This window comes from Macrotis lagotis, chromosome X, assembly GCF_037893015.1.
Source record: "Macrotis lagotis isolate mMagLag1 chromosome X, bilby.v1.9.chrom.fasta, whole genome shotgun sequence".
NCBI classification, from domain to species: Eukaryota; Metazoa; Chordata; class Mammalia; order Peramelemorphia; family Peramelidae; genus Macrotis; species Macrotis lagotis.
Window position 1 is genome coordinate 157,439,977 of NC_133666.1, and position 9,824 is coordinate 157,449,800.

Consider the following 9,824-nt stretch of genomic DNA (forward strand, 5'->3'; position numbering starts at 1 on the left):
TTAGAAGGGTTGAAGGAAATGTCTGTCTCACTTGGATGAAAGCACAGCCCAGTGCAGGTAGTGTCTGGGCAAACCAGCAGGAAGCTTTTAGCCATAGCACAGATTAGCCACCAAAGTCCCTCAGTCCTGGCTAAGCAGGTCAAAACCACTTCAGGTCAGCTATTAAGCCTCCGACTGGCAAACTGTTAGACCCAGAATGTCCAGTCCAACAAGCTGATTAGCTGTATTATCTCATGGCAGTGGGCAAGTTGCTACCCAAATAGAAAACCACATAGAACCACACATAAAACCAGTAACCAGCCCTCTGAAGTCCAGCACAAGAAGCTTAGAACAGTATCTCCCTGAGCCTCAGAACAGAGCACACTTTAAAAGAGACAAATTAGATTAGAAAAAGAGAAAAAAAATAGAAAGCAACTATGGCAACAGGGAAGACCAAAACTCAGAAGACAACAATGGCAAAATGCCTACATGTGAAGCTGCATGGAAGGTTATGAATTAGTGTCAAGCCACAAAAATATTCTTGGAAGAACTCAAAAAGAATTTTAAAAATTAAATGAGACAGAAAAATTGGGAAAACAAATGTGAATTTGTAAGAAAATTGTGAAAAAAAGTCAATATCTTGGAAAAGGAAGCACAAAAATTTAATGAAGAAAACTTCTTTCAAAGTAGAATTGGGCAAATGGTAAAAACATCCACTGGAAAGAGCAACTTCTTAAAAAGTGAAATTGTCCTAAATGGAAAAGGAGACATAAAAGGTACCTGAAGAAAACAATTGCTCAAAAATAATTGGGCAGGTGGAAATTAATGACTCTATTAAAAAAATTGAGATTCAGTCAAACAAAATTAAAAATAAAAAAATAGAAGAAAATTTAAAATTCCTCATTGGATAAAAGCCTGATATGGAAAATAAGAATAATTGGACTACCTGAAAACCCATGATCTAAAAAAAAAAGCTCGAGCAGCATCTTTCAAAAAATTATCAAGAAAAACCACCCAGATATTTTAGAACCAGAGGATAAAATAGTAATAGTAATTGAAAGAATCCATTGATTACCTCCTGAAAGAGATACCAAAATGAAAACTTCAAGGAATATTGTGGACAAATTCCAGAACTCTGAGGTCAAGGATAAAATACTGCAAGGAGCCAGAAAGAAACAATTTAAACATAAAGAAACCACTTGGTGCAGCTAGGTTGCATGTGGATATAGCACTGGCCCTAGAGTCAAGAGGATCTGAGTTCAAATTCTTCCTCAGACACAATAATTACTTTGCTGTGTGACCTTGGGCAAGTCATTTAATTCCATTGCCTTGCAAAAAAAAGAAATCACTGTAATGATTACACGGGACTCAGCAGCTACTATATGAAAGCATTGGAAGGTTTGGCATATGATATTCCTGAAAACAAAGGAAATTGAATCACAGGTAAGAATCAATTGTCAGACAAAATTAGGTATAATTTTTCAGGTGAAAACCTGATGGAAAGATCAGAGCTGAACAGAAAATAGCTTTTATGATTCAAATATGATGTTGATACCCAAACTAGGAAGAACCAAAACAAAATTATAGACATTTTTTCCCTTAAAAATATTTTTTCAAGGAACAGCTAGGTGGCGCAGTGGATAGAGCACCAGAACTGGAGTCAGGAGTACCTGAGTTCAAATGTGACCTCAGACACTTAATAATTACCTAGCTGTGTGATCTTGGGCAAGCAACTTAACTACATTGCCTTGAAAAAACTAAAATAAAAAAATTTCTTCAAAGTTTTTAAATAAAGTATCAACAAAGAGATTGCAACAATTTATCAGTAGCATAATGCACTATGACCAAATGAGATCTATACTAGGAATTCAGCACTGGTTCAATATCAGGAAAATTATTAGCATAATTGACCACATCAATAACAAAACTAACCAAAATCATATGATTATTTTAATAGATACAGAAAAAGCTATAGGCCAAATACAGTACGCATTTCTATTGAAAACACTCAAGAGCATAGGAATAAATAGAACTTTCCTTAAAATAATAAATATTATCTATTTAAAATCATCAGCAATAATTTTATGCAAAGAAGATAAGCTAGTTGCATAAAATTATTGCTGATGTGACACAGGATACAAATTATCATGACTATTATATAATCTTAGAGTTGAAATGATAACTTTAGCAATAAGAGAAGGAAAAAGAAATTGAAATAATTAAAATAGGCAATTAGGAAATAAAATTATCTCTCTTTGAAGATAATATAATGGTATACTTAGAGAATCAACTAAAAAAATTACTTGGAATAATGACCAATTTTAGCAGAATATAAGAGTTGTAGGATATAAAATAAACCTATATAAATCATCAACATTTTTACATGTTACCAACAAAGTCCAGCAGCAAAAAAATATAGAGAGAAAAATTTCATTTAAAATAAATGTAGACAACATAAATCATTTAGAAGTCTGCTGAGAAGAGAATCCCAGGAATTATATGAAGACAATTATAAAGCATGTTTCACATAAAAAAATTTAAAAAATGCCAAACTACTGAAAAAACTTATTTTACAGATTTAGGAAAAAAATAACAAAATTCATCTGGAGCAAAGTCATTGGATTTGAATAGTCAAGAATATCAAGGAAATTAATAAAAAAAAATGCAATGTTTTAAAAACTGAAATATGATTAGGTCAAAGAACTCATGAAAACCTTTGGGTAATTGTGAAGGTCACTTGGTCACTTGACACATATATTGTACAGTGTGCTATACAATTTTTTTTTGCTGCCTAGAAAGAAAAGAGTTGAAATTTGATCATGGTTGTTTGGCCAGATTCTGTCTTTGCTGAATCCACTTCTCCATGTTTATCTTTCTCCTTCATGTTTAAAAGAAATGGGAAAGAAGCCACACTATCTGATTATGTGTGAAAGTAAATTTTAATATACTCTTTGTTTATAAATGAAAAAGCTAAAACAAACCTAACAGACTCTTCTAGGGGGAGAGACTTTAAAATAGTCAATTTATCTGGCAAGATACTTTCCCTATCAGTTTTTAATATACATATACTAAGAAAAAAATTATGTACTTTGTTTTGAATCTTAATTTATTTTATTGATTTAAAAATATTTGGAATACTTAAAAAAGGAGCATTTCTATGAAATGCTTCTAATGCTAATAAGTAAATATACATATCTTCCTAGGTGCTTGAGATCTATCTTCTCTCAACAACCAATGAAGCACCAAGTGAACAACATACTTTACCTTTTTACAAGAGATATGAAGTTTGATATGAAATGAAAACATCTGTCTCTCTCTCTTTGTCACAAGTTATAGAAACTCATTGGAAGTTCTCAGAAAGCATGATACGTTAGATTTAGAATAAGTGAAATAGATCAAGTCAGATATTAAGAGGTTATTCAGTTGATTGGAGTAGGGCTGGGGAAGGGTTGCTACTCCCTATTCTGTATGTATCTAGGCATATGATTTGGAGGGAGGGTGTGGTAGGATACAATAAATTCAGTTTTGAACTTGAATTAAAATGTCCCTGAAACTTCTAGTTTTAAATGTTCAAAAAACAATTAAGGTTTTGGGATTAAAGTCATTAGGAAAAACTGAACCCAGATCTCTAATTCTATTATGAATAGAGGTAAATTGAGATTGACATACTGAGATGCTTATATGTGTATATAGATTCATTGATAGGCATTTTTATCATTGTTTACATAGAAACCTACATATCTACACAGATATATCTATCATGCATGCATGCATATATAGACATACACATGCATACAGATATGCATACATACATACGTATGTGCATTCAAAATACTCAAAATCAGAAACTAGAAGAGATAATAATGTACTGAAGGTTTCAAATACTTATGAGTAGTAATTTGTAAAAAGTAATAATGTACTTAAAGCTTTAAAGCACTTAAATATTATAATGTTGATATTTGTTTATACATATATATATAAATATAAATATAAATATATGTGTATATATATATATATATATATATATATATATATATATATATATATATATGAATAGTTTGCCTAAGTTGCCTGGAGGACTGAGAGAAATACAGCTGCAGTACAGATTACATTTCTGTTCTTCCATCCTACTTAATAACAGTAATAGTGATACTCAAAGGAATCTGTGAACTCATAAATGTGGTTATATTTTCCACTGATACAAGGTTGCAACCCATCTATGAATAATAAAATCCTAATTTTTCTGAGGAGAAAAATTAGATAATATAAAATCCTATTTTTCTCAGTAACCATATCACAATAATGATAAAGAGCACAAATATCAATCAGCTATAATGCCAAATTTGTTTGACTTAGTTGAGCTAGTTTCCAAACTAATTTTGTTTTCAATCGAGACATAAATAGGTTATCACTCCCCCTCCTACACTTGCTTCCTTTAATGCTATTTGTGACATAAGCTGATTTGACATAGCTTTCCCAAAATTCTTATTCCAACTTGCAAAATGGACAAGACTGATTCATTACATGGAATTGTGGGAAATGTGGAATGGGGCTAATTATTCCTTATTCCTAACTTTATCATAAACTTGTAAAAGATTACTTTATGTTCTACTTTTAGTTAGTAACTCAAGACATGATGTTCTTACAAATCTAAAAAGAGATGACAAATGCTAAAAAGGTAAAAAAAGAGAGTTACTGTTTGTTGGAAACATCATCAGCATAAATGTGCTTATTATATACATATAATTTTTTTAGATTTATTTTATTTTCTGTTGTAAATTACACTTGTCAGACATAACTGACTTAAGAAGTAGACAATGCAAGATTGCACTCTACTTGGTTTAACAAAATCAAAATTGATATTTACTCTGGTAGAGTAGCACTTAACTTCCAGTTCTCCCCAATTAACTCCCTTTTGTATATAAGATTAAAAAAAAATTGGGATACAGTTCCAGAATCATCCTGCAATATAGCTTTCCTTGGTTTTGCCCAGGCCTCTGACCTAATGCCATTCTATTTTAGGGTAAGGAGGGAAGTCACAATTCTCCCTTTCAATTAGCAAACAGTAACAAGTGAAGATGGGATAGTCTTCCTTTTCAAAAATAACATCCAAGTTCAGCTGGGTAATAGACAAGTCTCTCCCATTCATACAGTGGAGACTTCTGGAGGCAAAAATGAGGTACAACTGACCTGAGGCTATATCTACAAATGTGAAAGTCCTCTTTCTGTCATCATCAGGTAAGTCATGGATAGTGACATAGTATCTGTCAAGATTCTTGAAATTTCCTCAGAAGTTCTCTTAAATCCATACATTAAGAATTGCTTAGTTTTGGTGTGGCCTTTGAAGCAGCAGTAACTTACTCTTGCTTAATGTGTCTTCTGCATCCTATAAAAGTCCTTATCTGGCATCTGAAACTTTTCTTCCAATGCTGTGGCCAATTCCCTCAGGTCATTCTTATGTTGGACAGTTTAAGTTACTCATTCTCTTTTTCTCTCTGTTTTGCATTTCCTCTTGGGCCTCCTCTTTTAGCTCCTCAAACATTTCATTTTCCTCCTCATCGAGCTTCCTAAGACTCTGGACCTTTTCTTCTTCACTCAGGAATTCACTCATTTCTTGAAACTTTTCTTCAAACATTTCTCTTGACATTTCCACTTGTTCCATCCACACAACAGCCCACGTCCCAGGTATCTCCTCCTCCTCAAGTATTAGCTTCTGAACAACTTTTAAATTGACATATATAAGTTTCAGATTTTCCTGGAGCTTTTTCCTATAGACCTTAGTAGCCTCCTCCATGGGTAGGACTCTGTGATTCTCATGTTCTTGAGATTGAGAGCAGGATACACAGAGCAGGGGTCTGATCATTCACACAGAACAACTTCTTATCCTCCTGGTGTCTGTCACATTTGATGGGTCCCTCAAACCTCTGCTGCTGTTGTTCCTGGGAATAACTTTGCCTTTTCCACATAGGGAGTTTTCACCTTCTCCTTAAAATGACACTAAAAGTTCTTTCCTGGGAGATTTCCTTGCATCTAAGGCAAGAGATTGTAATGGAAGCTTCACTGGAGTCACTGAGACAAGATGGACAAATACCATGTCCACAAGGGGCAGTCACTGGATCTGTCAGATAGGCTCCACTATTATTGCAGGTGAGGACATTCTGGAGATCTTCAGTTATCTCTTTAGAAGCCATGATCCAGTACTGTAGACTGCTTTCCTTCAAGAAACTCCAAGCAGGAATGGTGTTCGATCCCTTTAGGGCTGATTTTTATCTGCTTTCCCCCAGGCCCTCCCCATTCTTATTTACAGTATGCTCTTACCTGGTGTTAACTATCTTCTCTGCTCAAACTCTTCTACAAAAGACCTCTCCCTGCTCTGCACCCAGGCCTGTCCTCAACATCACAACCCTCCCCCCACCCACCTTTTGCCTTCCCTCAGGAATCCTTTCCACTTATACTTTATGTAGCTTGAATATACAGTTTTTTATACTTTGTTTTCCCCACTAGTATGTGCCTTGAATGCAGAGCTTTTCATCATAGCTGTTTTGTCAGAGAGTGAATCTTTGTTAAATTCTATGAGGATTGATTGAACCCACCTCACCAGCCACTGATATTCAGATGCTTGTCCCCTCCCAGTTCTCCCCCAGGGTATCATTTTTTAAATTTTTTTAGAAAATGTCTGAGTGAAACAAGGTGATAACTGCTCAGAAACAAAGAAAGAATTTACTCATTTCAATCAATTAATCACCCACCTACCTCTAGAAGGGAAAAGTGCTTAGAGCAGGGGACCCCAGCCCTAGATTTTAAAGTGAATATTCACTCACATTCTCAAAACATAGTTACTGTATCCTGACTGTACCCATTGGGAAACCTGCATCAGGTTCCTATTATAAGCCAGGCAATGTGTGAAGCCTTGGAATGGAAAGAAAGGCAGAAGACAATTTCTGAATAGAGGAAACAACAAACAAACAGATACTTAAAAAAAAACGCTAAGTAGGATAAATAAGAAATAATCAATAAAGGGAGGCACTAGTAGTAAGAGGGTTCTGAAAATATTCCTGTAGAAAATGGAATTTTTAGCTGGGAAGCCACAGAGGCACAGGATTCATATTTTCTGAACTTTTCTGAACTTAGCACCAGCAACTGATTCCAGAATCATCAGTGTGAGATTAGTGGCACATATCCTAGCAATATTGGTCAAGGGAAGTCACCTGAATAATATGAGGCAAATATGCCCTCTAGAGATGTTGTATTGACTATGGGAATGACTTTCCTAGGCTCCCTGGAAGAGTCTGTTAAACATCAATACAACCAATTAGATATACTTTATAACTATTTTTATTTAAATAAATGAGTTTCATAGATTAAAAATAATAATTTGTTGATCATTCCCATATTTCCATGCTGATTCCATATTCCATCCCTCTTTAAAAAATTGTTTTATTTCTGAATTTTTAGGACAAGAAAATCATTTCCACATCCACAGAACATACAACAAAGTATTCTATATCAAATGATAAATCTCTGTATCATTTAGTTTTTTAAAAATATATAAGAAATTCTAAAAATATTTTAAAACTATTCTGTTTTTCTACACTTTTTTAAGAAATTCACTTCATGGGGCGGCTAGGTGGTGTAGTGGATAAAGCACCGGCCTTGGAGTCAGGAGTACCTGGGTTCAAATCCGGTCTCAGACACTTAATAATTACCTAGCTGTGTGGCCTTGGGCAAGCCACTTAACCCTGTTTGCCTTGCAAAAACTTAAAAAAAATAAAAGAAATTCACTTCATGAATTTTTAAAAGTATTATCCTTTTTTTGATATTACTATTACTCCCTTTTCCAGCTTTTCAATTAAAAACTGAAATTGCTAAAAAAAAAAAGAAGAAACAAACCACTTTGAACAAAGTAGAGTTTAGTTGAGCAAGACAAATCCAAACAGAAGCTTTGTCAAAAAAAAGTCTGTGTCAATCTTCTCCTGCCCATCATCTTTCTGCCCTTGATTTAAGGAAAAAAGCTTCTCCATAATTTAAGCCCTTATGACCAGTGGAAGAATGAATATGAATGAGTGTGCTGGTAAAACATTAAAGTATATGACTGTAGTAAACTTTTTGTCTTACATCTCTCTCACCATCAGGCAGACCTTCTGAATTGTGTGGGATGGAGTGTAGGCTGCTCTGAGACTGAAACTTTTCCATGATTAATTTGGAATGCAGCATATACTATCAGACACAAAGTGTTGCTTAGTTTTGAAAGAAATGGATCACTAGAAAGGGGATGAGAAAGGAATATAATATGATATGAAATGTTGAAACAAAATTCAGGGATAAAAATAAGATGACTAAAAGTTACTCAATAAGCATTTATTTAGTATTAAAATATGGAATATTTTACAAGTCTGAGTTAAAACAATCCTTGCCCTCATGACCCTACCCTCATATCCCCATCCCCATCTAACTGGGAATTTCCTCTTGTTCTGTAGTGAGGATACTGGTGACACCATTTAAGATTTTCATAGAAAAGATACTGAATTGGTTGTCATTTCCTTTTCCAGCTCATTTTACAGATAAAGAAACTGAGGTAAGCAAGGTTCTGTGACTTGCCCAGGGTCACCCAGCTAGTAAGTATTTGAGGTTGTATTTGAGTTCCTCAAAATGAGTCTTCCTAATTCAAAACCCAGTGCTCTATACATTATGTCACTTAGGTACTCATTGTCCTGCAAAAAATCATGAGAGCTGTTAGGGTGAGTTCATTATCCAATCTCAGATACTTACTATCTATATAATTGGATTTGGTGGGGTCTATGTAGTTTCTTGAGCATTTTTCCCCTATTCTACTGGCTAACTCAACCTCAGGGTATTTCAATAGTCTAGGCATGATGTGGTAGGTGCCTGAAACAGGTAAATCTGGGAGAAAGGGGTTTATTCAAAAGGGTGGCAAAGGTGAAATTGACTTGACAACAGATTGGATATGGGAAGGAGGAATGACAGATTGTGAGGATTTCACCTGAATTTTGAGCCTGGAGAACTGGAAGAAGAAATTAGGGTGATTTTACCTGGATAAAAGAGCTAAGTATATATGTATAATAAGACAAATATAGGTAAACTTCCAAGTTTGTTTTGGAATCCAAATCTAGTCATAGGAGTAACTTAATCCATGAATTTTTTAACAGGTTAGATTTAGCAACAGAGCTAGAAAATAATCATATTCAGGTCAGGTTTTTGTAACATGCAAGAACAAGATTATTACCACTTCCTCTTTCATCTTCAGTTTTTAGGCTTTCAAAACATTTTTAATCGTTTAATTTGCAGTTCTAGGTTACATCCTAAGTGCAGATACCTTTGAGGCTGCTGCTTTGGAGAAAGTAACTCTTACTGTGGTGGATGATGATATCTTGTGAGGTAATGTTCATTCCACATAGGTAATGGAATTGTTTTCCATAAAATAGGAATTCATTTTTAGGCTTCTTTTCTATATCAAAGACTACTTCCTACTAAGATTTTTTTTAATTGCCTGAGTTTAATTGTTGGATTTAAGACTAACCATTTTAGGTTTTATCTTTCATTATATTTTAAAGTCCTGTATTTAGTATAGCATGATATTTTGATTTCTTTACCTCACAGAATTCAACAACTTCTTCCATGATAAACTATGCAGACAAATTGAATAAATGCTTTCAAATGTGATCCTTTTTTAAAAAATTAAAAAAATACAGAGAAACAGTTTAGCAAGTTTAATGATTAGAGGCTGAAATATAAATTATTCTGCAAGAATTCTTTTGTTTCATGTTAGCCTTTTTAGTAAAGACATTGACTTTTGCTAGTCTGGAAATTACTTTTATTAAAGCTTA

The 9,824-nt window shown here is 33.9% G+C and overlaps 1 pseudogene; it reads right to left on the minus strand.

Moving 5' to 3' along the window:
• Positions 1-4,981: 4,981 nt before the first annotated feature.
• Positions 4,982-6,170, minus strand: LOC141497895 (E3 ubiquitin-protein ligase TRIM17-like; annotated as a pseudogene).
• Between the last annotated feature and the right edge of the window lie 3,654 nt (positions 6,171-9,824).